The 27,322-nt window shown below is 42.7% G+C and overlaps 1 protein-coding gene across 6 annotated transcripts in view; it reads left to right on the top strand.

Moving 5' to 3' along the window:
* Nucleotides 1-1,394: 1,394 nt before the first annotated feature.
* Nucleotides 1,395-27,322, top strand: part of LOC119656894 — a 269,184-nt gene continuing 243,256 nt past the window's right edge. For all 6 annotated transcript variants that reach the window (XM_038063568.1, XM_038063571.1, XM_038063569.1 and 3 more), the window contains exon 1: nucleotides 1,395-1,478. The gene's annotated coding sequence lies outside the window, so the exon portion shown is untranslated. The remainder of the gene's footprint in view (nucleotides 1,479-27,322) is intronic.

Here is a 27,322-nt window from a genome sequence, read left to right as displayed (position 1 = left end):
CGCGGGGTCATTAGCCTAAGTTGCCTGTATGTGTTTTAGTTTAATTCAATATTTTCAAGGGGTAAGTGGTGAGTATATACGGATTGAGGTATTGAAATCATAGGTCTTCCTCTTTAGGAAGGAGTACAGTGGAAAATATCTATTCCCAAATAGTCTCTGTGTAAGGTTTTCTTGTAGTGGACGTTTTGCAGGGTATTATCCGGGAAAAGGAGATGAAGTCAAGCAAAATGAGGGAGTGTGTTTGCACGAATTCGTCACATACCTCCCGAATTTACGAATTTAGGTGAATTGTATGACTAGAAACTTTCTGGTTGGTTCCGTGAAAGTTGGAACTGGGATAGTCTGGCTTTTGCGGATTGTCTTATGAGCCACCAGTTGGCGATTCTATATCTGGAGCTGTCGAGGAGTTGGTTATTAAGGATGATAATATCATAGTGAACGGTTTCAAGCATCGACTCGCGATATTCCATAGCGAGAGCAATCGATACTAAACGTGATGAAAACGGGAGTCTGGTATTTGTGGCTGCGCGATATCGATTAGCATTTGTGTAACCTAGATCTGGAAGGCGCAAGGGATCTGTATATAAAAATATTATGGGAAATACAATAGCCCTCTAAATTTTCTTTGATTTCTCGGGTCATTGGCTCGCAGTTCATCAATTAGCAAAATTTTAAGTGAAATTTGCAATTTTTGAAGTGATTCTCGTAGCCAGGAAAAATAGTTGTTCCTTTCCCAGAAGGAAATAAACACAGGAGAAAAGCATCAATTGATTCCCGAAATATACTATTGTTAAAACAAAAAGAATTGTAGCCAAAAAAGGAAAGATCTTTTGTTTTTGTCTTTCCACTGAAAATGTTAGGCTTGTTGTATGGAACGCGGCGGTCAGTTAAAACTCTCGCTCTCAATATATAGCAACAATTGATCGAACCATTGAAGATGCCTCGCAATTTTTCCACGATTGGTGCAACCCCTTATCGATCGCGAATATCCTCAGATGTTATTATGGCATTTTACCCTGTAGACTCAAAGCAACATCTCCCGTTTCATTATGGCGAGGCGTCAATAATTGCCTTTGATAGTCGGTCACTATTCAGAACCATAAAGGGCAACAGGGCGGACGATCCTGCGGTAGATTTTGATGGGAGGATTGGGACCATGAGGAAGTTTAATAAAAATGTCAGCGGAACTAAAAGTTGACTTCCAATCCCAGTTATATATGGTTTCTTCCACTCCATTAACAGTTCAATAGAAATATAATTCTCTTTATACTCAATGAAAATACTTCTCATTTCCATGACATATTTCTTAGCTGAATCCTTTTAATTCCCTTCAAAATGTCCTGAAAGCAATTATCGTACCCATATTTGATGACCATGGTATTCATTGTGTGTTGTTTTCTATTCCAATGCAATAAAAAGATCGACTTAGCGATAAATTGTCATATTGCCCGGCTATTTATCAGAGGAGCCTAACAGAGGTATGTATATTTTACGATTGTCTTTATTGCTATCCAATGTCACTAAATTATTAACAATGTTGACGCTATTAATGCTGTATTTCTGTAAACGGACGTTTGCACGTGTCGGGCCCTTTGGAAGTAGCTGGATTATTGATGATATAAACAGTTTCCCGTGGCCATTTTTTTCCAACAATTTAATGTATTATGACTTTGATTTATTTGGGAGATTTCTTTCATTAAATACAATGAACACGTCCCGGAAATTATGAAGTAAAATGATGACCCATCATCATTTATGTTTTTTTTTTGTAAAAAAAAACTGATTTGCGTTTTTCAATAGTTATATTTTGTTGGGTGTGAAACATGATTAGCTTCGGGTGGCTAAGTAGCAACTGGTTATTCGAAATTGCATTTAAATGTAGCGTAGAGTTTGGTTAGGTATCCTATTAGAATTTGGCCCTGATCTTCCTTGGTCCCCATAGGGTTGAAATGTGAAAAAGCTAAATTGGAGATTCTAGGCAGCACCTGGATAAAGTCCTTATAAGATTCGAGTGTAGTAATTGCTGTTGGTGCCTCTTCGGGGGCCAAGAGCACATTCTTCAACATATGCTTTCAGAGGGGCATCCTGGTTCCAGTGGTATTAGATAACCTGAGGTGAGACTTCGTGGCAAGGGACACTTCGGTTGTGTCACATTGCAGACTCGGATCAGACTGACTTAACTAGAATCGGCCTGATGCAGGGAATTGCAACGAAACCTTTCCACCAGTCGAAAAGCGTTTCGCATAAAACACAGTAGAAAAGACATCGACATTTTCTTTTTAATTTTCTGCGTAATTTCTTTATATTTAAACACAGTTTTCTCAGCTTTTTGGAAGTTTCCTGACTTCATCGTCATAAAGAGTGACAGGCTGAGTCATCCTCCAATTGGGCGCAAACGTTCAACTGCTTCTTTGAGATTGAACCATTGATTTGCAGGAGCTTTCTTTAATGGACCAAGGAGATGGAAGTCACACTGTAACAAATCTGGTGGATGTTCTAGTTGGTCCCAGTGAATTTCTTTCAATTTTCTTTGAGTTATGCACACCGTGTGAGGCCGTGTCATGAAGGAGGATGACGCTTTTAATTAGGAAACTTTTGCGTCGAAAGTCAGCTTAAATTTTGTTAAGCAGCTTACAATAGTAAACAGGATTTGTTGTTCGGTATTCATGATTCCTCCGAATAAAAGAAAGCCTTCAGAATTCCAGAACAGGAAGGCAAGAATTATTGGTGCAGGTTCATGAGTTGTTCGCGCTTGTTCTGATTCAGACGAAACGAGATACGATTGAGAAAACCTTGTAGGGGGTCAAGCACGCCCCTACTCCCGATGTTACGAGGCAGGTTCATCCGCTCCACGGCAGACTTTGGATGATGCATTCGGCATTTGGACATAGTTGTCCGTATCCGCCGCTGGACGTTTTCCAGATCGGCTTTCGTCCACGGCAATATTCCGAATGCATAAGCCAATGAAGGGATAGCGAATACACTCAACGCGCTTATTTTATTCTCCCCCGAGAGATGCGATTTCAGCACCAGCTTTACATGCCGCATGAATTCAGACAGCTGAGCATCCTTTAGATCACCAACCCGAGCATGGGTTCCTTGCAGAACTTCTACGTACTTTTAAAAGTCTATCCCAATCATAGCTTCGATGTGGAGATCACCAATGCTATGTCCAGCATGCAGCTCGTGATGACCTTTGCGAATGGCTTGGATTCGACACTTGTCCAATCGAAAGTCCATCCGAATATCACAGCTGAACATATTTACTATTCGCAACAGACTTTTAGGATGGTCGTCAGTACCAGCATATAGTTTGATGTCATCTAAGTACATCAATTGTGTCAGTTGGCACTTACCAGGTAGGCCACACTTTATTGCAAAACCAGGCCCTCTAGCATCATACAGTAGCCATGAAAGGGGGCTCAGTGGCATACAAAATCAAAGGGGACTCAAGGAATCCCCCTGGAAGATGCTCCTCTGTATACGGATGAGCTCTGAGGTATTAGCACCCTCAGATGTACACACTGATAAGGTGGTATGCCACCCTTCCATGACTGTCGCCAAAAACTTTATTAGTTTCGGATCAATGCGATACAGATGTGGGATATCGATTAGCCAGATATGCGGAACACTATCAAAAGCCTTGGCATAATCGATATAGCAACTAAAGAGGTTTCTCTGGTCTCTAGTTGCTTGTCCTACAACTACCGAGTCGATAATGAGTTGCTTTTTGCAACCCTTTGACCCAACTCGGCAGCCCTTCTGCTCCTCGGATAGAATGTTATTAGTCTCGAGGTGCGCATGGAATTCCTCCGGCCGCCTCATGACCTTATTTATACTGTGTGCCAACCGACTGTGTGCGCTGGTAAATTTCTTATATTAGAAATTCTGCACCGAATCCAGACCTGGGCTCCTCCAGTTCTTCGAGCTGTTTATGGCTCGTCGAACTTTCGGTTATCCGCTCAGCATGCTGGGCGGGTATCCTCCAAAGCCCACCCCAATACCCTTTCGCTTTCGTTACCAGAAACTGTACTGTCTGGACGTTCTGTTGGGATTCGTTGAGAGATCTGAAAAAACCCCGCTAGTTCCTCGCGTATGTTGCTTTCTGGACACGTCTGGAATGACTTTCGCCATACCGTCGTAACCAATTGCATATGACAGGGGGTGACTCACTGGGAATGGCATAGTTACAGTAAACCCTCTGCACTTTATTTCTCACCTGGCTGCTGGCATTGCCATTGCTGATCTGAATCAGTCTAGCAATGTCCTGCCTTAGTGAGCCTCGACGACGTTTCAGATGAATTTTCTATGGTGGATCCCTTCGGTCACTTAAACCAATCTTCTGACCGTGCAATCTGATAGCCGCAACTGCACCACAATACACAAGTGATTGTAGTTGCAGCAACGTCATATCAACACACAGCCAAGATGCAATCTCATCATTGATTCCTGGAGATGCATATACCCTGGGAATACCTGGTTCATGCAGAGGATCCATTTCCGAGAATTCGATACACACTCTTTGGAATTCGTCCCGAACCTCAGCGGAAACCTCAGCTGGACGGTGGAGTACTGAAACTGTTGCCTGCAGTGCGGCGTGGTGTTGTTGATGCCGCCGCCTCTACCCCCATCGACTCTCGGTCATCAGTTTCTCCGATGATCTCAAGTCGAATATGCTCCCTGATGGTGGCCGGGATTGTGTCGCTGCGACTAATAAAGCGGTACTGGTCTGCGACTCGCTGCACAGTCACGTGCACAAACTGCGGGAAACGCCCGACAAATCTCTAGTGCAACAAGGTGCGGTAAGATATTGTATCCGCCCCCGCCGTTATTTCGTAGTAGGAGCGGATGATGAAGAGGTTCATTTCTTCGGTCCATTTCATCCGCTGTGCGTCCGGATAACTGAGTGGTTAGAGCACAAGGCTGTCGTACCGAATTTCGTGGTTCAAATCTCGTCAGTGGCAGTGGGATTTGTATCGTGATTTGACGTCGGATACCAGTCGACTCAACTGTGAATGAGTACCTGAGTCAAATCAGGGGCCAGGTGTTGGGATAGCTTCCTCAGTGAATAATTTGCAAGACTGCAAAGTTCCTGCACTTTCCTCACCTACCCCCTGAGACGCTGCGGTGGCGTACAGCCATTCAGACTGAAGCTATCCATCCCTTCTCCTTTCACAACCGAGCTTCGGACCGGCTACGGCGAAGTTAGTTATAGTTTCTATTATTATGCATTTTTCAGGTTTCCTTTTTCCTTTTTTGATCGGATACTCCTTGTTATTATGCTCATGTTTATAATGATAGTGGGTTTTATTTTCACTCTTTCCAGAAATAAAGTTCATTTGCTAATACTAATTTTTAGTTGAAGGAAAATCGTGAGATAAAAAGAATGTTCTGTTTGTAGTTGACATTTGGTGCATTATTTATCGAACTTTTACCAGAGAAGGTGCATCGATAAAGAATGCACATTTTTATTAGCTCCTCCTATCAAAATATTCTGAATAAGAATTGGAATGAGGCATCATATCACTCCGTCATATTGAGATTCAATTAATACGGAGTTGAATTTATTATCAATAAATTTTCCGAAAAGGAATTTTCTACGGCCGTCATTTGCATTATCGTTGGTATCGACGTCACAGAATTTTCTCTTTTACCAGCCAATGACCGCATACCATGGATGCATATGGCAAACTATTCATGTTAAAAAGCAATTAAAATTCATTTATTCCACAATATCCGACATATCGAATGTTTTCCTGCCTTACCAATTTATGTAGATTAATTCTACAAATTATAATGGTTCCTGGTCAAAGCACGAAAATGCAATATAATTTGAAATTTTAATCAGGCTGACATGCCAATTAACCTGGAAGCAATAGATCCTGTTTCCCTGATAGTCAAAGGCACTTGGGAACATTGAAAATTTCCACTGCCAGCTAATAAGGGGTGTTTTGGTAATGCCATTAACTCCTTTCTGATAAAAGACCGATACCTTCTGATATCTTCGGTGTTATTAACATGCTTGTAATTAAATCACGTAGTTCAACAGCTTAGGAACGGATTCCAGCAATATAAAGTATATTTAATTCTAGGCAGATTTAAAACCGGAGTGCTTAATTCTCCTTGTTTGGATCAGGACTAATTTATAGGAAGAGGTGAGCTAGCAGAGCTCCCAACAACACGTTTAGCTCTATAACAAATCGGAAGCTCAACAAAGGACGACTGCGTCTCCATTTACGATGAGGAAACCTTAATGCTCGCAGGTTTGGGGGTGTTTATTTAAGAGAATTCATGATTCCACATTGAATAGCTTTACATAATTTGGGGGGTAGGTAGGTAGGGAGGTATCAGTGGTCGCTTCGAGGAGCCCAATTTACGCTTTGGTGTGCCGTTTTGATGTCACAAATTCCTAAGACCGTGACTGCTGTTCTGAGAGCAGGGAGGCAGAGTCTAGCCGGCTCGGATTTTCAGATTTTCAGAGTCAGCCCGTACCCGTAGCCCGTAGCCCCATGCAGACCGCCGTAATCTTGAATGCATTTGCATGTGTCTGGCACAGGAGCTCGTGTGATCGGGCTATGTTATGAGCGGGCCAAATTCTCCTTGACTTGGCACAGCTCGTAAGCCTTCGCCATCTGAGACCCGCGGCTGCTAGGTAGTGCGAGTAGACTCGGCCCCCGACAGCTGCCATCGAAACACCGACTGTATTCACCATAAAGCTGCCAAGAACAGAGCCTCGCCTGGCCGATCCGCACCTGCACAAGCGGGACTTTGAATCCTAAGCTTCATCTTACTGTATTTTTTGTTTAAAGCCTGCCACCATACAATAGAGCCGTACGTTAGGATTGCGGGCACTACAGCGGTGTACATCCAGAGCCGGCCGGAGACCTCATTTCTTTGCAAAGGTTCTCTTGTACGCATAGGAGGTTATACAGGCCTTCTTAACCCTCAGTTCTATGTTCAATCTCTAATTTAGCTTTGGATTCAAGATTACACCCAGATACTTTACCTTAGAGGAAAGAACCAATCTTTGTTCATTCAGCTGTGGTAGATGGAATTCAGGTATCCTTGTCTTGGTGATGAATAGCATGAGTTGCGTTTTGGTTGGGTTTATACTGAGTCCGCATCTTTCGACCCACAGGCACATCTTTCGCAATGTTCCTTCCATGATGTCGCTCGTAATGGACCGAAACATCCCTGATACAAATGTCACCAGGTCGTCGGCATACGCCACCACCTTCATCCCGCTGCTGTCCAATGTACGTAAAATTTTGTCCATTACTATCAACCAGAGCACGAGTGAGATGGCGCTACCCTGGGGCGTGCCTCTGTTCACAGCTCTAGTCAAGTGGTTGCTTCGCAGATTCGACTGGATTATCCTGGTACTTAGCATGGATATAATCCAATACGTGAGACACCTCTCCAATCCAATACCGGTCAAGGCTTCCTTGATGGCGTTGGCACTAACGTTGTTAAAAGCTCCCTCTATATCCAAGAAGGCAGCTAGGGTATACAGCTTGTACTGCAACGACCGCTCAACCGTGCCAATTACCTTGTGAAAGGTGGTTTCTGTGGATTTTCCTTTGAGATTGGCATGCTGGGACTTAGAGAAAGGCGTTTTCTCCGTAATCGTCCATAAGTGAATGTGCAAGACACGCTCTAGGGTCTTCAGCACGAAAGAGGTCAGGTTGATTGGTCGAAAGTCCTTCGTGGACCCATGACCGCGCCTGCCCGCTTTTGGTATGAAAGCCACTCATGCATGTCTCCAGGACTGTGGTAAGTATCCCAAAGAGATGCAGCTCCGGTAAATCTCAACAAGCCACGGCACAACCCTTTCCTGCTGCTTCTGTTCTGCAGTTCCAAGGTTTCGCTAGAAGATTCCGTCCAGGAGCCTTTCGACTTGTTAAGAAAAGATGAGCTCTTATGTTCCTTGGACAGAAACTTACTGAGGCTTGCGAATTCACTGATGCTTTCGATGCACTTAGTAGGGCACGAGACATTGAAGGCGGTATCGAATGCATTTTCCAAAGCCCCGACCTTTGACTCCAGTTCGTCTGTCGTGCCAATTTTACCAACGGAGAGTTTGTTCTTAATTACTTGACCAAACTTCTCCAGCCGATGCTTCTGGGGTCTTTGAAGCGTTTTGAGACCTCTGCGGCGAGATCTAGACTGAAAGGTATCCAACGGTGATTAGAGAAGGATCTTTGGTCGGACACTTTCCAGTCCTCCACCCTAAGAGTCCCATTGTTGGTTATTAGGGCGATATCAAAGACCTTCTCTCAACCGTCATAGTTCTCGCAGCTGGGGAAATGGAAGGTTAGTGTACTGCCCCTGTTACACACCGATAGGATTGAAGTAATTATAAAATCAAAGAATTACTTACCTCTCTCGTTGATTTTCGAGCTGCTCCAAAGCGTATGCCTTCCATTGGCGTCGCAGCCTATCAACAGGTTGGCTTTCTTTGTGGCTATGGTGTTTGTCAGATATTGTAGTCCTTCTGGCGGAGTTGATCGGTTCTAAGTCATGTAAGCCGAGGAAATATACACGTTCTCTGCCCGCGCCTGCTCCAGCTTGACCACGACTAAGTCGCTGGAACTCAGGTCCGGACACAGAAAAGGTGCAGACTCTTCCTCGCAAGAATACATGCTCTAGGTCTATCCTGATCAGCGTCTCCTGTGCTGTGGAATAAATTAAAATATTTGCTTTGGAGCCCTTTGATGGTCGCCTCCGACCCAGGGCTCCTGTATTAGTGTGAATTCGATACCTTCCTCTAAGAGAAAGACAAGCAGATTAGCCGAGGCACATTTCGAGTGCTGCGTTACCCTCAGTATAGTCAGAGTACGTGGGGGGTTCATCAGTCCCCGTCGGACCGTTTCTCCTCATCTCCTCTAACAGCTCGTTGGCGGTGTTGATTGGATCCACGTCATCGTCCGATTTTGTAGAGCGGAACACGTTCCTAACTTCGAACCACATTTAATAATCGACCTTTTCCAGTGCCTCGAGGCACTCTTCGTTTATGCGGAGTAAAAAGTACCCCATTGTCCATGGAAATCCTGGGGTTTTGAAGGCGCAGGGATTGGACGAGTTTGTCCTTATCCATCTTTGGCATTCAGATGCGAGCAACCGGTTTCCTGGGAATCGCGTCGTAGGGGATGACTTTGAGCGTTATGTCCTCCCAGGCAAAAAAGTCCCTGGGGAATTGGTCCTGATAAGTTATAACGTGGGATCCACGGACCCTCTGACCGGAATTAAAGCAGGTATGGATGACATGTGATCACCCTTGGCATCCAGAAGATGCTCAATGACTATCTCCGACAGCTTGTCCTCAAAACTGGTTCACACCTATTGTGCTGGTTTGTTAGCGGAATTGCCATCCGCCAGCGTCACACGTGAGACGCTACTGGTCACGTTGCTGAAGGGTTTCGCAGTTCGTAGCTCGTCGACTGGCTGTTGCTGGTTAATTTCCCCTAGAGGTTGCTGAGCGTCCGGGCTCTTGTCTCGAGATCGATTGCGTTTGAGAGCAACAATAGCCTGGTATTTACCGAGGTGCTTTTTATCTCGCTCGTCGACAGTACTCGCCTCCTTATTCTTAGAAATCTTGCTGAGAATATGCATGGCCGTCTGGCACTGGCTCTTGAGCGGCCGGTTTCCGGTGACCGACGTTCTTGTCAGTCTTCACTTTTGAAGGATCTCCCGGCGTCGAGGGTTTCGGGTTAGGAGTACTATGTCTGGTACACCCACCTTGACGACAGTGGATTCCAGGCTGCAAACCACTAGTCTGACTGCCACCTCATTCCTGGAGGTCCCTGCGATTGGTTTCAGCACAGCAGTATTACGGCTGGCACCGATTTTACTACTCTCGACGGCTACTGACTCCTGGTTGGATGCCAGCAGCTTGTTCTCCGATGATGTGGCTGACATCACTACCTCTTCTTCTCTCGTCGATTTATTTTGTTTTTTTGATAATTGAGTCCATGTCTTGGTTCCACCAGTAGTGTGGGAAAACATCCATCCTAGCTAGCCCGGCTATCAGGGTAAGGGTCTTATTTGAAATTGAAGGTGCCCAAGGTATTTAGAGTTCGCATACTAAAGACCAAGCTCTCCTTCCCAAAGGCCGCGCAGGCTTCGGCGTATGTTCTGCAACCTTGGCTTGAGATCCTATTAGTACCTTCTCCAGTGCAGTTAGGACGATATGCGGGCTGTTGATTCGGTTCACCCTAGCGTCTTTTTTTTCAGAGAAATCTCAAAAGAGAGAACTTGCCTCTCCATTCGGTCCGGTCCAGTGTATCATTAAGGCAATACGGATCCAGGGATCCTCCAGGGATTTAACAAACAACATTGTATTTACCAAAAACAGTTACATAATTGTGATGTCAGAGTAGGTATTCTAAGGATCAAATTGAGGTGTACTCGTAAATGTCTGTTTTCGTTGGGAACTGTTCATGATGTGACTGAATTTGGTACCTCCATGCAAATGCTTTATATTGAATTACGAAAAGCCTGCAAGAGCTGTTACTTGAATTAGCAATGCTTCCATCGCTGGAAACAGGGGGGGGGGGGGGGGGGTAGTTCTAAATGTAGGTGGGTGGCGGATGGTGTCATGTAATTGACGGGGCCGATCCTATCCCCATTAATGCAAATCTGCTTCTAAATGGATACAAAAGTTTCTCCTGAAATTTCCACTTGGTTTTGAATTGCATAGATGCAGATATCAATAATTTAATTTCATGCAATGGGAGGGAGGGGGATAACTCACCATATCAATCAGCAAATTTCCCTAGAATGCAGGGTATTATATACGAAATGCCAATAATTGTGGGATTACAGTTTAGTGGCTTATTATTGATAAAGGCTCATTCCATGACTGAAATTTTCAAATCACAACTCATATTGTCACCACGAAATTCCCAGAAGTATTCATAATCCTGAAATATGAAGCCACCTATTCAAACCACAATCGTCTCTTCTGGTGAATGTCTGGCACTGACTGCGTCTCACATCCATAAACACGATATTATTGGAAATTTCGCTCACTACAATATCTACATCACATCTCGCATCACAGTTCCTTTTATTATGATTACCATAATTTATTGGATTTTCTAAATTTTCAACACTCCCCTCATATATTACAACAGTAGGATTGTGGTTCATACCCGAACAAGGAATAGTCGGTGCAGGCCTACATATATCGGCCCAGAATATGTGGTCCATTTGGTTGCCAAAATATTCCATCGATAGCAATTTATATTATTCAGGTGGAAATGAATGACACACATTGGGAGCCAACGGCAGCATTTTGTAGGCGGAAAGTATTCGAAGGACACGGTAAATTGAGAGGAGGATAGAAATGCCAGGGAACCACAACACGCCACATTTGTCTCATAAGCGGCGGTGAAGGATAACCACAGTCAAAACACATTTCATACCATTGGCATCGAGAAATGTCGAAGGCCACAGACGAAATTGATTTATAATGGTGCCGTTTGAATTGCGAGGCTATTCCATTTTAAATGTGTCGAAATATTGATTATTGATGAGAGCCAGGCTGCAGGCTGAGAGTGCTCGTTAAGGGACGTTAGTTTTGATTTAAGTGGAAGCACATTGAAAATTGAGTTCAAAGCAGAACTGAGCGAATGTGAGGACTCTGTTTAGAGTGGATCCATTTAGCTTCCCGCTATCATCCGTTTCTGGGAATAATATATGTACATATATCCAGGCATATGATCCGTTTATAGAAGCCAGACGCTCATAGAGACTTCTCTTGAATTGACATGGGGAAACATCGAAGGTTTAGAAACTTCGTTTTTGTTGTATTATTCACATAACAAAACAGACTTTGTATATCAAAATATTCAACTTTTGTCACCCTTTCCCAGTCTCCAAGATTCTTAGAGTTTATAAACCAATCTCTCTCGATACCTCCTTGGGTTTCATTTTAAGCCTGGAAGCGCATTACATCACTTCATTTTGAGACTTACGAGACTTACGAGGCAATACGGTCAGCATTGTGCTCGCCTGAGGTTAAAACCCTTGTTTGACTCAATTACATTCAGCTGAGTCGCCTGGTGTCTGACATTCAGTCAGGATACAGATAGCTTTCTCCATCAGAGGGATTTGAATCTCAATGCTTCAATGCAATGACTTGCGGATCTCGAAAAAGGAGAAACCTAATGTAACGAAATTCGGTGAGATTCGTAGTCTACCTGCGGGAAGTGGCACGAATTTGTGTCGACATTAAATGGAGGTTTTCCCTTACATGCGAAAGTGAGTCTAAATTTGGATGACAGAATATGGTCCTTTTTGAAACTAACCTAACTTTTAACCGTAGTTACAGAAACAACTCGCGAGCAGGGATCCGTATAAAACTTCTTACATAAGAAAGTCAGAAAACCTTTCTACGTGGAGCATCCAGTTTCCGGGTTCTGCTTTAAAATAATTTTTTTACTTTGATGGCATCACACTTCTGATGTGTCTTTACTGATCTTAAAATTGTTCTCTGAAGTAAGTCTGGTGTCTTCCCAGAAAGTTGCGTAGAAATACACGTTCGCTCCTGAAAAGGGTTTAATATTGCTGCAAACCACGAAGAATGGACAATGGTTTCTGGTGATATGTGTTGACACTCCAGAACTTTTTTAGGTCATTTTTGTTGAATTGAACCAGTTGATGATGATCATCATCAACTGGAGATTCAGTGTCTAAACGGACTTTTCTTTTTTGAGCCAAGTACGTCAGTTTATGTTCTTTAAAGATTGAGGGTCTTGAGTTCACATCCCCTTGGCAGCGGATTAGATTAATTGGGAGAAACATTTCCTTAACTTATTGATCCACGAGCCCTCATTTTGGGCAAATAACTTAACTTTTTCAAAAGGTGGATGGACAAAGTATTTTACGATGCACTGACAAAACAGGCATGATTCACAATGAACAATGCCGCAAATGCGACCGTCTAGAATGTGTTAATGGTGTGGGATAACAACTAGATCGTATGGAATAACAAACGGAATAGTCGTGCTTTCTTGCGAGCCAGATGGTGTTCGAGTCTCCTCAATAACGCATTTGGGGAGCCAGAGTCCTTTGATGTCACCAGGTCTTGAGGAAAATAATTTCATTCGTTTGATTGCCTCTCCAATTTATGTGGAGCTGACTAAAAGGCTCCGGTGTTTTTACGTGCATATAGGCATAATTTCATGGTCCTCATGGAACATAGATTGAATTGACCACCAAGATTAGAGCCCAGCCATGACTAGCACTGTGGTACTGGTTTATACTGAATGCAGATTCCGAAGCAGGTCGTTTTGACGCTGCTTGTTTTGACGCGAGCACGTTTCGATACCAGATAATAATTTTCACTAACACAGTTTTCTTCTGCGATAGTCATAGAAAGTAACGATTACTAATAAGATAACTTGGTGTGTTATGTGGAGTTACACATACAAACACGTTGACACATCCCACAATCACTCAAGAGTTGCTAGCGCATTTTGCTACCGTAGTAAGGCCGATCAAATGCTAATCAGCGAAAAATACCGGCCAGATGGCGTCCTGACTTGCTAGGTAATGCTACTACTTGGGTTAGGTTCGTTAAGTCGCACTGGAGTTCAGTTCGGGAGGTGGTCGCGCTACTGCTAACATTATTTTAAATTCAGTTATGAGCATAGTAACGACCGTCTCAAAGGGGTCTATGCCCTGGAGGGCAGCGAAAATTGTCGACCTGGACAAGGTGGAAGGCTGGCTGCACCATAATGACAGGATGCACATCAGCTTTAAGGTGATTCCACAGCGTAAAAAGCAACACAAAAACTCTTGGCATGAGGTAGCCAGCGATGTGAGTGGAGACGCAATTAAAAGTTGAAAGGACCGTATTGTACCAAGTTTCTCGGCGACAAAACGCTCGCAAATTGGCAAATTCATAAGAATGCCAACCGGGAAGCAAAAGGAAAGCGATCGCTGCCACTCGAGCAGTTTATTAAAAAAATTTTTACGATAAATTGGACACTCGTGATGGCGAGAGAGATCTGTATCGACTTGCCAAAAGTCCAAATAAATGCACAAACGAACACTTCTGTTGCGTTAATGGCAAGAACGGTACTTTTCTTACCTACCGTCGAGCCGTGACGGATAGATGGCGAGAGTATTTCGAGTAGATTTCAACTGAAGAATTTGTTTGTCCTCCACTTTCGCAATTATTGCCGACATTTGGGACACCTTCACCTGTCAGTGCGACTGAAGTTGAGGAGGCAATAAAACGAATGAAATCGGGGGAAGCCACAGAACCTGACGACATCACATTTGAGCTCTGGAAAGCGAAGAGCTGGGAGCCAATACTGTGACTCATCCAATTGCTTAATCGGGTTATTCAGGAAGGTAGAACACCATCTGACTGGCAAGAAAGTACCACAGTCCGTTTCATTGAATTTTTGGATCTAGAGAAAGCGTTTGATCGTGTGCCACACGAACTAATCTGGTATGCTCTAAGACAACACTTAGTGCCAGAAGAACTCTTGCGCTGTGTTCAATTGATTTACCACGATCCGAAAAGTAAAGTTCGAAGTGTGGCGGCTGTATCAAATCCACTTCGTGTCTCTGTTAGTGTTCATCAAGGAAGCGGCCTGTTACCACTCCTCTTTGTTGTTGTTATGGACACTGTCACACGCGAAATCCAGCGTCCAGCGCCCTATACACTGCTTTATGTAGATGATGTTTTTGTGGCGTCCAATGGCAAAAATAATTTAGGACAAATTTTCCAAAAATGGAATGATCGCCTTATGCAACACGGTCTCAGATTGAATCTGAATAGAACTGAATTTTTGACGACCGATCTTCATGAAACAGGCGCAATCACTGTCAGCAGCAGTGACCTGCCCAGAACTGAGCGATTTATATATCTCTGGTCAATGCTATCAGCCAATGAAGAACTGCGTTATGAAATTGCTTTACGCAATAACGCAACCTGGATGAAGTGACTTTCCACAACTGGTGTTTTTGTGATCGACGTATCAACGAACGTCTTAAATCTAAAATTTAACGTAATGTTGTCCGTCTTGTCGCTCTCTGTGGTTCTGAGTGATGGCTGACTATAAAAGACAATGAATGCCGTCTTTCGGTAATGAAGGTGAAGATGTTGCATTAGACTAGTGGCGTGACACGTTTTGTTAACATGGAAAAACTGCAAGAGAGGTGTCTTCGATGGTATGACCACATAATTTGTACTAACGAGAATTGGTCTGAAGATCGAAGTCGATGGTAAACGGCCAAAAGGCCAACGGCTTTATATGCTGGGTGGGTATTTAAAAGCCTCACGATTGCATTCAGATCAGGAATTTGACAGAACTAAATGGCGAAACCGATCACGACGAGGCGGCCTTGCTTGTGAACCGGACAAAGGCTGAAGAAAAAGAAGAAACGCATGACATTATTCTCTACGGATTCCGGTCTGGTTGACGCCGACAGGTTAAAGGGCACTGAGTATTACCAAATTGAAGAGGCAGTTGTCTCTATGAAAAATAAGAACTACAGTGTCCCAGGTATTTTCGTTGTCGCTGGTATCGCAGGCATTTTTCTTGCCGTTGAAGACCCTGTGCTGCCGCTTACATACTGATCGTAGTATGGTTGTCCCAGTTGAAACATCTCTTTAAAAGCTCATGACGTCTTTGAGCAGAGAGATCCACTGTGGGTGTTTTCATGGAAGTCATGGATTCTGTTCATCAAGCTGGAGTGCCGTTAACTCCACCGATTTGTGCTCCTTTGAACGTTTGATTTTGAGAAATACATTCAATTTAAGTATCGTGGATTGAGCTCGATTCGAGCATTTGTGAGCAAATCAAAGCAGCAAATAGAAGACCCCAGCTGGAGTTTCGGTTTTATGTCGGCTGATGGCGAGTGATAGGGGTGCCTCTACCTCTATCAGGAGACGTCTTTCAACAGCCCTTTCTGCTCAATGCGCTGATGCTGTTGCCAAATAGGGATATCACAAGCTCCGTGTACATTAAATATAGAGGCAAGAGATTTTCAGTGGGACTGCGCGGTCTATCGGTAACTTAGGTTGGTGCTGCACCAAAAGTATGGTGAAGTTGATTATTTATTTAATCAGCTTCTAAACGGTGTAATGACAAAATGGGATTGTAGGAAGAGCACCATGAGAGGCCCGGGACGACTAAGTGGGGGGATTTATTGCAACCACCTAAAGAGAAATTCACTATTGCATGCATAAAACGAAAAACTCCTGAATTTACTGCTAGTAGTGATACGATTGGCAATATGTAGTTTTTGCTGTTATGCTCCGAAAAGAGCGTTAATCATCTCCCACCAAAGGATCCAAGGAGCTCGTATTAGTTCACTATTTATGCGCACTTCTGTATAACACCTTCACGGATTGTCCCTCCAAAAATCTTTTGAGAATGGCTAATATATTAAGTAGCACTGAATGGTTTCAAATAATATACAAGACAAAAGTGATCCCTCTGCTACGTCCAGCTGATCAGCTGCCAATTCCATCAGTCGATCCCGATCGCACTAATTCCCATTTCCGCTGACCGCTACTTTAATAATAATAATAATAATAATAAGCCCGGTTGTGAAAGGAGGAGGGAAGGCTAGCTTCAGTCTGAATGGCTGTACGCCCCGCAGTGTCTCAGGGGGTAGGTGAGGAAAGTGCTGGAACTTTGCAATCTTGCAGATTACTCACTGAGGAAGCTATCCGCATACCTGGCAGTTAGGTATAAAATGCAAATCCATCTATGAGAAGAAGAAGGAATTTAAGGTCCGGTACGGATAACCGGCGGGAGTCGTCTGACTTGGTGACTGGGTCGGGCTCCCGTAATGGACAGCACAGTGTCGAAACCGCTAGTCGTGGGGGGGGGGGGGGTTCAACGTCTAGGCGCCACGACAACCAGGAGCATTGCTCTGCCTTCGCCACAATCTGTGGCGACCGCTTCATTAGGTTCACGTAGGCAGCGGATGAAGTGGACTGAAGAAATGAACCTCTTCATCATCTGCTCTTACTATGAAATAACGGCAGGGGTGTGTATAGCATCACACCGCCCTTTGTTGCACCAGAGATTCGTCGAGTGTTTCCCGCGATACGCGCACGTGACTGTGCAGCGAGTCGCAGATCAGTACCGCTTTATTACTCGCAGCGACACAATCCCGGCCATCATCAGGGAGCGTATTCGACTTGAAGTCATCGGAGAAAATGTTGTCCGAGAGTCGATGGGGGCAAAGGCGGCGGACATTGTTAGACTGATTCAGATCAGCACTGGCAATGCCAGCAGACGGGTGAAATATAAAGTGCAGAGAGTTTAACGGAACTATGCCATTCCCAATGAGACACCCGTAGTTGAAATTCTGGGCACACTAAAACAGAAACTTTCTGTCATATGCAGTCGGTTACGATGGTATGGTGAAAGTCATTCCAGACGTGTCCAGAATTCAATATACCCGAGGAACCAATGGAGCTTTTCAGATCTCTCAGCGAATCCCAACAGAGCGTCCAGACAGTATAGTTTTCGGTGACGGAAGCGAGAGAGTATTGGGATGAACTTTGGGGGTTACCCGTCCAGCATGCTGAGTGGATAACCGCCGAAATCACCCGCCATGCAATATGCCTGGCATGAATTTTGCAAATGTTATCGAAAAGGAAGTTCGACGAGCCGTAAACAGCTCGAAGAACTGGGGGGGCCCAGGTCTGGATCGGATGCAAATTTTCTGATATAAGAAATTTACCAGCGTACACAGTCGGTTGGCACGCAGTATAAATGAGGTCATGAGTCGTCCGGAGGAATTTCTACCCTTCCTCACTCGATATGGATATTATGAAATTGAGAGGGGTAATTGGGAAAGTTAAGGTGTGTTAAAATGGAAGAAAAATCAAGAAAATATTACATATTGTTGAATGCACTTTTTTGTCAGGCTGACATTACAAAAGCCGAATGCAGTAGTGTCCATGTTGCAAAGCCGCGGATACTACAACGAGGCATGGAGACTTTCTGCAGAAGACTGGGAAGACACGATTCCCTGACTATATATTCTGCCATGGGGTTGTGGAGGACGCCAATTATACCTTTTTTTCTTGTGGAAGGTGGAGTGGGATTCGAGACCAACTTTATTCAGATACAGGGGAGCTCACTCGAGAAAAAATTTGTCAGAGACATGCTGAGAAACGCTGACACATGAAGCCATGTTGCCCATTATGTTCAATTTGAAGATTGACTTTGACCTAACAAATCTAATGTGTTCAAAGGTTCCTGGCAAATGAAGCGATGACGGAGAGCTATATAGCTAGTAGTCCGGTGGTTTATCAGTGCGCAAAAAAAATGCGTGGTAAAACATAAGAAAATATCTTGTCAACAAGAAACGAATATCTAGGTTTGAAAATTAGAATAATTCATGCTAATTTCAGAGCAGTACATGTAGATAAATTGTATCCTCTTATTTCCAAACATTTCTAATCTAATTCTAGTTCTAATTTTCGAGCAACTACTGAGTTTATATTTAGTAGCATATACCCTGTTGAACCCACATTGGGCGCCAAATTAATAAAGATAGTTTTACCATTGCTAATCATTAGGAGCATCCATTTACATGTTGAATGTCTGAAATTGAATGAAAGTTTATGTAATTTATGTTGCAAAAAATTTATAATTCCGACAATTTGCTTGTTACTGCATGAGTATTAAGGAATTGTCTGTGCCGCGCATAAGACTATTTTGATGTTTTTCCTTTCCTTGTTGCCTTAATAAAACGAATCGTAGACAGAAATTAAGTAGTAATATGAGAACAGCTATAGGTGGAGATATTTGTTCGGACATACCCTTTTACTATAAGAAAAATTGCAACTAGTTTACGGTGTATAAGGGCGCTATGGCCAGGTTATACATGCTTTATATACAAAGCACACTAAGCACATTAGCATCTGTTAAATTTATAAAATATACCGAACGTACTACCTCCACTTGCAATCCTTCTTTTATCATAGGTGACACATGGTACGATAATAAATTCTACCTAAACTAACACCTTAAATCCCACCTGTGCGAACCGTCCCAAACTGTTATACATAATTGCCTTGTGCACATCGCTAACGATAAAGTTGAACTTTTTGGAATTCCGACCAGTGCTTAATAATTTTATCGTAAAATCAGTGTCAAACCTTCTTTACTTTAATCCAACTCCAAAACAGTTAATCTCAAAAATCGTTGCGAAATCAAAAGGCAAAGAAACGTGTGTTCATATAGCAGCATATATATGTTTACGTCCTTGAATACCTCCCCATAAGCGTTTCCACCACAATTTCCTACGAGTACACACCATAATCAGGACCCTTATACAAAATGCTATCATCACACGAGACAAACACACAAATCCACTTGAGACTCCATGGCTCGAGTCGCTTCGCCTTTTAACATTTGAGCGAACAGAACAGAGGCATAAAATTTGTAAATTCTCTCAATTATTGTAAATTTAATTTCATGCTTTCTTGATTAATGGCATCTAATTTATCTTTCCTTTAAAGCGGCATCGTCGTCAGTTGAGTGTTTGTGTATGTATATTTTGTGTAATTTTTCAAAAGGCAGAGGAACGTCTTAAGATAGGTAAATGGCAGGACAGGGCGGAGGAGGGGTGGAGACAACAGATGAATGTACAGCGCTGTAGCTTTTCTTATCGCTGGAATGGTACGCGCCCTTCTTTTGTGTATTCTGCTTTCTTATATATAATTTTCACCTTTTGTGAGTGACAGCGTAGTCTTACAATATTTCATAATTTCACCACCATCCCCCCAAGTCCTTCCTTTCAGATTCAGTACCGAAATCGTTTCTAAGGGTTGGCAATAATTTACAGAACATAAATCGTTATTAGGAATTGTGATGACCTATTGTTGGATTTAATGACAGATATTCATACACATTCAGCTTCATCATTTTATCTTAATTTTGGGGCCAAATTCTGAAAAGCTGGGCATCATCAAAATTTATGTCTAAGGCAGGGGCAACAAAACCCCAAACAGTTTTCACATATTGCCATAACGGTAACACCAAACTCCCACCTTCCTGACTAATTCATCGCAGGGCTAGGCTGTGCTGATTTTTTTGGAATTTATTTCCTTTGTTTTTTGATTACAAAATAGAATAAAAGGCAATGTTTCAACTTGACATAAATCTCACTGGAAGTTAATAGGAATGAAATAAGCTTAAGTAATTGAAGACTCGGTAATTTGAATAATGTTTAGTGGCTGATTAAATACCTAAAGAGGCGGGGCCGAGGAACCAGAAAGATAAGGAAGCTAGTAAGCAAACCGAACCGAAAATAAATGGTAATGAATCGGTGGTTTAAGTGAGTAAGATAAATTGGGTACATCGGCAAAATCAATAATTACGTTGGGTTGGAGGAGGTCCTTATTTTCAATATTTCTGTAGTGGAATATTTTAAATATTGCGTCTACAAAGGGCATGAAGTTTAGAATTAATTTGCAACGTACTTTTTTGGCAGTAAATGCTTTCCAGTCTATGCCATCCTTCAGCTAAGGAGGGAAAGTGTGGGTGGGGTTATTGAACCAGAACGCTAAATGTGTATATTACTTGTGTAACAGAGATCAACATAATTCAGTGAGCATTGCGCAGTATTTGACATCATTATTGAAAATGTAACAATACGCAGACGCTTTTAAAGAAGAACATCTTTTTGATGGCTTAATTAATCATGCATGCTTTATCAGTAGAATGCCAGTGAAATTGTCATGAAAGTCCAAATCGATTGAAAATTACCGAAGGGGCGTAACAAGAAGGTGATTTAAAAGCCTTTCAACATCACTTGGACCCATATTACGATCGACCGATCTTAGGATGGATCAAAGAATTTTATATCAAATTTTAATTAAACAACTTGGGAATCCATTGTACGTAATCGGGTGATACAGTCTTGGACAGAAGCGAAAACTTTGACTTGTTGTTACTTTGTTAGTGATAGTGCGATTTCTCCCAAACTTGGTAGAATCACGCTCTATGATACAGCCTACATTGCTATTTGTGGTTCTAGGGTAAACTTAAGGAGGGTTTTGCTTTCAACTACTAAAAATTATAGTACTATTATTAACTTCATTTGATATAGAGGGTATTTCGAAGCCTAGGCACGATACAGCGATTTTTCTTCAGATTTTTCAAGTGGGTAGTTTCCGAGCATGGGTCTGTTAAAGAAATGATCATTTTCGACCCCTCGCATGCCCACCAAATGCCAAAACTAAGGCCGATTTCAGAAAATACTAACCGGGACCGTAACTATTATAGGCAAACAGCGAGTAACCCAAAGACGGAATCTTAGGAAAACGGATTGGACAAAGTTCAATGAGCTTCTTCGCGACAAAGTTGAGCTAAGGACTTCTTTGGCGATAGAAGATCAATTGAAAACTCTGAGTTGCACACTTTTAGAGTGCTTTGAAGAGGCTTGTCCTATTTTACGAGGCCAAAGTCGTAAAACGGTTCCATGGTGGAACCGAGAACTACAGAGATTCAGGGAATCAACCAGACGACTTCTAAATCGTGCTTGCAAAAGCAATAAAGGTGAAGACTGACTAAACTTGCGGAACTCACAGCATGAATATAAGAGGCTCGTAAAACGTTCGAAACGAGACTCTTTTAGAACATACTGTGAGGAACTGGAAGGTGAAAGGGAGACTTCCAGGTTGTGCAGAGTTCTTAAAAGGGAAGTCGACCAAGTTGGACTCTCTTAGAAATCCGGATGGTACTTTCACGAACTCCAGAGTTGAGTCTATACAGACTGTATTGGAAGTACACCACCCGGGAGAACAGGTCTCAGAAGTGGGAAGAAGAGTATTAACGGTTTCTGTAAACTCTCCAAAGAAGGTGTTGAAAGGGGAATTGGGACACTGCGAGAGCTGTTGTTACCAATCAAAAAGTGAGAGCTGCTATACTATCATTTGAACACTTCAAAACACCTGGTATGGATGGCATCTACCCTGCGATGTTAAAGAAGAGTATAGAGCACTTAGAGCAATTTCTAAGAAATATTTTTCGAGGATGTCTTGCTCTGGGCTATGTGCCTTCCTCTTGGGAGACTGCGAAAGTAGTCTTCGTACCAAAGCCTGGGAAAGATGACTATTCTAATCCAAAGAACTTCAAGCAAATCAGCTTAACATCATTTTCGTTTAAATGTCAGGAGAGACTGGTTAAGCGTCACATTCACCAGAAGGCGCTAAAGTCGCACCCCCCTAAATGAAAACCAACATGCTTACCAACGTGGAAAGTCCTGTGAGTCTGCTTTTCATTCTTTGGTTTCAAAGGTAGAGGATGCATCTCTGAAGGGTAAGTACGCGATGGGAGTGTTCGTGGACATTAAAGGGGCTTTTGACTGTGCGCCCTCCGAAAATCTCTCTGATGCCGTTAGAGAGCATGGTGTTGATGATGCTTTAATTAAGTGGAGCCATGTTATCCTAACCTCGAGATTGTTGTGTGCTGAAGTGGGTATTGATCGCTGCTTAACAACGGAAGCGACGAAAGGCTGCCCTCAAAGAGGTGTGCTATCGCACTTCTGTGGAGTATGCTGATCAACTCGCTACTATGCGAACTGTAAAATCTGCCAATATACGTTCAAGCTTCTACGGATGACGTGGTTGTACTGACTGTTGGTCGAGATCTCGGAATGCTGTGTAGAAATACAAAATGCGCCGTTGATTTGATTGACAGTTGGTGTCTCAGGCATGAACTTTCAGTAAATCCAAATAAAACCACAATGGTATTATTTACAAAAAGGAGGAAACTGAATGGTCTTTGCTTTCCATAGATGAGGGGTACAACCCTTCAACTCTCCGAAGAAGTGAAATATCTGGGAGTTATTCTAGACAAGAAGCTTTTTTGAACAAACATGTAGAGGTAAAGATGAAACGAGCTCTCATAGCTTATGGATTGTGTAGGCAGACCTTTGCCTAGACATGGGGACTTAGGGCTCAGGTAGAAATGTGGATATATGTTGCTATCGTTAGGCCGATGTTCGCTTATGCATTCGTAGTGTGGTGGGTTAAGGTGAAACAGAAGATTTTTCGCTGTAAACTAGCCCCCCTACCTACCCCAGTGCCTGGGTATCACCGGTGCCATGAGCACCACATCCGACGCAGCTCTGAATGCATTACTCAATTTGCAGCCCGTGGATTTGTTTATTAAGAGCACTGTACCATAATGAGAGCAGCTCATAGATAATTTGATTAGATCTATGGGAAAACAATGGACGTGGGGGCACAAAGCATTGGAAGCGTCATTGGGAGAACTGAATCTAGTTTTCGCAATGCCTTCCGATTTCAGATCCCTATACATCTATTTGGTAGAATATATGATGTTATCTTGAATCAAGAAGAAAACTGGGACGAACCAGAAGAATGCGTGTCAGGATATACTGACGTCTTCTACACCGATCGGTCAAAGACAGAAAATGGTTCTGGAGCAGGAGTCTACCTCTCGAATAAAAACGAGAAGTGGGCTTTTCTTTTGGGACAATACACAACGGTCTTTCAGGTGTGCGGAACGCTATCGAATGCCTTGGTATACTCGATATAGCATTTAAAGAGGTTTTTTTGGCCTCTATTCGCTTATTCTACAACTATTGAATCGATAATGAGTTACTCTATGTAACCCATTGATCCAACTCGGCAACCCTTCTGTTCCTCGGGCAGAATGTTGTTGGTCTGCAGGTCAATGCGCCCCTTCCACTAATAATAAACGTTATGAATTTGTAGAGGGTGGGTAAGCAAGTAATCGGTTTTGTGTTCGCAGGGTTCTGCACCGTGTCCTTTTTTGGGACAAGGTAGCTAATTCCCGCAGTGAGGAAGGGTGAAAATTCCTCCGGCCGATTTATGGTCTGATTTATGCTGTGTATACTGGTGAATTTCTTATACCTGAAATTCTGCACCCGATCCAGACCAAGGCCCCTCCAGGTCTTCGAGCTATTTATGGCTCGTCAAACTTCCTCTCATGCTAGGTGTACAGACATGGTGAGTATGTTCGGTGATGATCAACTCACCATGCTCAGCAAACTGGACTGGTAACCGTCAAAGCCCACCCAATATTCTCTCATTTTCGTCACCGGAAACTGTACTCTCTGGACACTCTGTTGCGATTCGTTGAGAGATCAGAAAAAACTTCGCTGGTTTCTCGCGTACGTTGCATTCTGAAGACGTCTGGAATAACTTTCGCCACACCGTCCTAACCGACTGCATACGACAGAAAGTTTCTGGGTTAGTGTGTCCACAATTTTAACTACGGGCATCTCACTGGGGATGGCATAGTCCCTGTAAACCCTCTGCACCTTTTTAGTGCTAGTTTGAATCAGTCTAGCTCTAGGGAATCCCACCGACGTTCCAGACGTATTTTCCACTGTGGATCTCTTCGGTGACTCATTTGCGAAAGCTAATCTGCCGACCGTGCAATCCGACAGTTGCATGAAAATATACAAGTGACCGTAGTTGCAGTAGCGCCATATCAGCACAGAACCGAGATGCAATATCATTGCTGATTTGAGATCGAATTCTGGGAGTTGCCGGAGTGCATAGGGCTTGGGAATACGTGATCTATACTTTGGAATCGGCCCCGAACTTCAGTTGGACGATGGAGAGGAGTGCTTGGTTTAATTATTAGATTCTTTTTATTTTAATATTTTTCATTTCATTAATATTATATTTTTAGCTTATTAGTAATCGTTTTCTTGTCCATGTCTCTTTAATTTGATGGCCCGCTTTTCCCACACCTACACGCAGTAGTCCGACTAATCGGACGTATTCCCGCAAATTTTATGGCCTGAGGATGGCAAAGAAGGAAACGCGGTACTCAAATCTTGAGTTTCCCGATCTCACGGGTGTGGTAGAGCCGGTACTTTTTTGTTTCAGGTTTTGGTGGGTTCCCAACGCACCGGATCAAAGACAACTGAAATTTTGTGATTTTGCTAACGACGTAAGGATTCCCCCCCCCCCCCCCCCCCCAACATTCCCGATCCTGGCTGGACCAAAAGAATGCAAGGGCATGTTAACGGGGTACTTCAATAGAGCTGCAGTATTCTTCGGTGGATCTCTATGGTTGATGTCGCCATTTCTTCGAGTTCTTTGGATAGCCCTCCGCTCTTAGCTGACTTTGGTCAATTCAGATAGTCTTTTCATCTTGGTGTAATCTCCTTTGTCACTGCACCAAGGCAGTAGTTTTTAAATACTTTGAGAAAGAGAATCAAATTTTTACTATTCACGTCAAATAAAAAGGTTACAGTAAATAATACCAATTTAAATTGTTGGATGTTTATTGGAAATCTAACTTCAATAAGATGAGCAACCTGATATTGTCATTATATTAAATTGAGAGAAAACTCGTTGTTAAGTTTTAATCCTATATCGAATTACAATTTTCAGCAAATCAAGGATAGTTTAACCCAATACGATATCAAAGGAAGCAGCTTCTGAAGTGGTAAAGCGATGATTACACCTGCTATTATTCCCGCCATTATAATCATCGTAATTTATATCTAGATTTCAACTGAAGGAATTTATGACTTCACCTAGTGCCCAGATAATGTTCAAGTACTGTATCAGAGTCCTTTCATTCATTCATCTATGAAAAAAACAGCCCTACGTAGTGTACTCGTCTCCAGTAAAGCCTTTTTCCAATTGTTGAGAATTTGCAACAGTATCCTGCAGTACTAATAGTAACATACTGTTGGCAGTCAATATCAAACAAATTCTTCCAGTAGTTCCTGGATTTTCCGGACGCAGGCTTTCCTTGTATATTACAATTGAGTGTTTTTTTGGTATCCGGTTCGGCTTCACCCTTTAGATGTGAACCGTTCTGGAATTTGTGATGCTACCAACTCGATATTTAATGGTTTGTTACTGATAGTACGCTTCAACCCTGGTGCGATATTATGTTTACTAAAGTTCGCATTAAGGATATGATTTTTATGTCTAGGGAAGCTACTCTCTAAAACAAATGATAAGCAGGCCTTTTCGCTAATGTGTAGGTGATAAGTGTACATAGCTTTTCAATGACAGTAGCCGTACTAAAAGCTTAAATTCCAATCTTTAAATTGCCAAATGCTTCCTACCGCATTTCCTGAAGCGCAGAGTATTTTTCAACAGTCACCATCAAGCCAAGGCAACTCTGCTCAAATTCCCCATAAACATACCTTCATATATCGTGCCAAACTACAAAAACGCCTCAATGAAATTTCTTACAACAGAAAAAGTCCATTTCAAGATAGTAATCACACCCCGAATATTCCAAGAAAATTGCTTTCCCGATAAGATTTCCCTCCTTGACTTGGCAACTTTCATTGACTTCCTTGGCCGTGCACTTACGTGTCTACGTACATAGGCTTGGAACAAACCAGGCTGGTACGTCTGTCTTTTCGGTAGTAACCTAGATTTGATTTCGTCGAGCTGTGGAAAATAAATCTCACCCCGAAATTGCGCCCATAACTACCCCAAAGAAATTATTCTAATGCATGACTCGCACGCATTGTTAGCTCTGGATGTTTTTGGTGTTGTTTTTTTTTCGATGGTTAATAATGTCACGCACCAGTAAAACGAAGCTGTTCCGTGCTTAATTGAATATGGTCGAATAAAACGGGTTGAAAGGGTGGCACTGGGCAGAAACAGCATGCAAAATTTGTTGCTCATAAACTTCATTCAATGAAAAAGCTACATGTTTCCGGGGAATATATGTACAATATGGATTTGTTGTGAGTGCCATGAACAAATTAAAATGTTTCGTTGGGAAATTCACAGCATATGTATGTGGTTTGGGCTGTGCTTTCATTCGTTGTTGCTGGAAAATATTAACAATGAAAGCCAAGGGAATACTTTTTGATATTCAGAGTATCCAGCGGCAGACCTCAAAGTTGGAATAAATGTTACATTCGTTTCTGAACTCAATACGTGACATGGACGTCACTGAAAGTGCAAGGACTGCAGATTTATTAGTGGTCATAGAGCAGTAGAGTGGAAAACATCGCGCTTTTACCGTCGAGGGGTATTTTTCGAGTGATTTTCCGCTGATTGAAGCACCCCGTTGATTTGATGACCGTTACGGTATTGGTCGACTAAGTGGACCATCAATCAACCTAACTCAATCTTCGATAGCAAGACCTGGACCTACACAATCACGGATGAAGGGGTTGGTTGAATTTATTATGGATTATGGAACCTTTAGATCAGCGCAACACCAGACTAGAGAGGAACAAAGATGATTCGCAAGTCTTGTTACCAGCAAACACTAAAGAACAGCTAGGTTGTTGAGACCTGTTCCAGAAAAGGACAATGAGGATTAAGATGTTGTTTAGGTAT

Source organism: Hermetia illucens, chromosome 5 (assembly GCF_905115235.1).
Source record: "Hermetia illucens chromosome 5, iHerIll2.2.curated.20191125, whole genome shotgun sequence".
Taxonomy (NCBI): domain Eukaryota; kingdom Metazoa; phylum Arthropoda; class Insecta; order Diptera; family Stratiomyidae; genus Hermetia; species Hermetia illucens.
The sequence above is the reverse complement of the archived record's forward strand: the minus strand, read 5'-3'. Positions and strand labels throughout refer to the sequence as shown.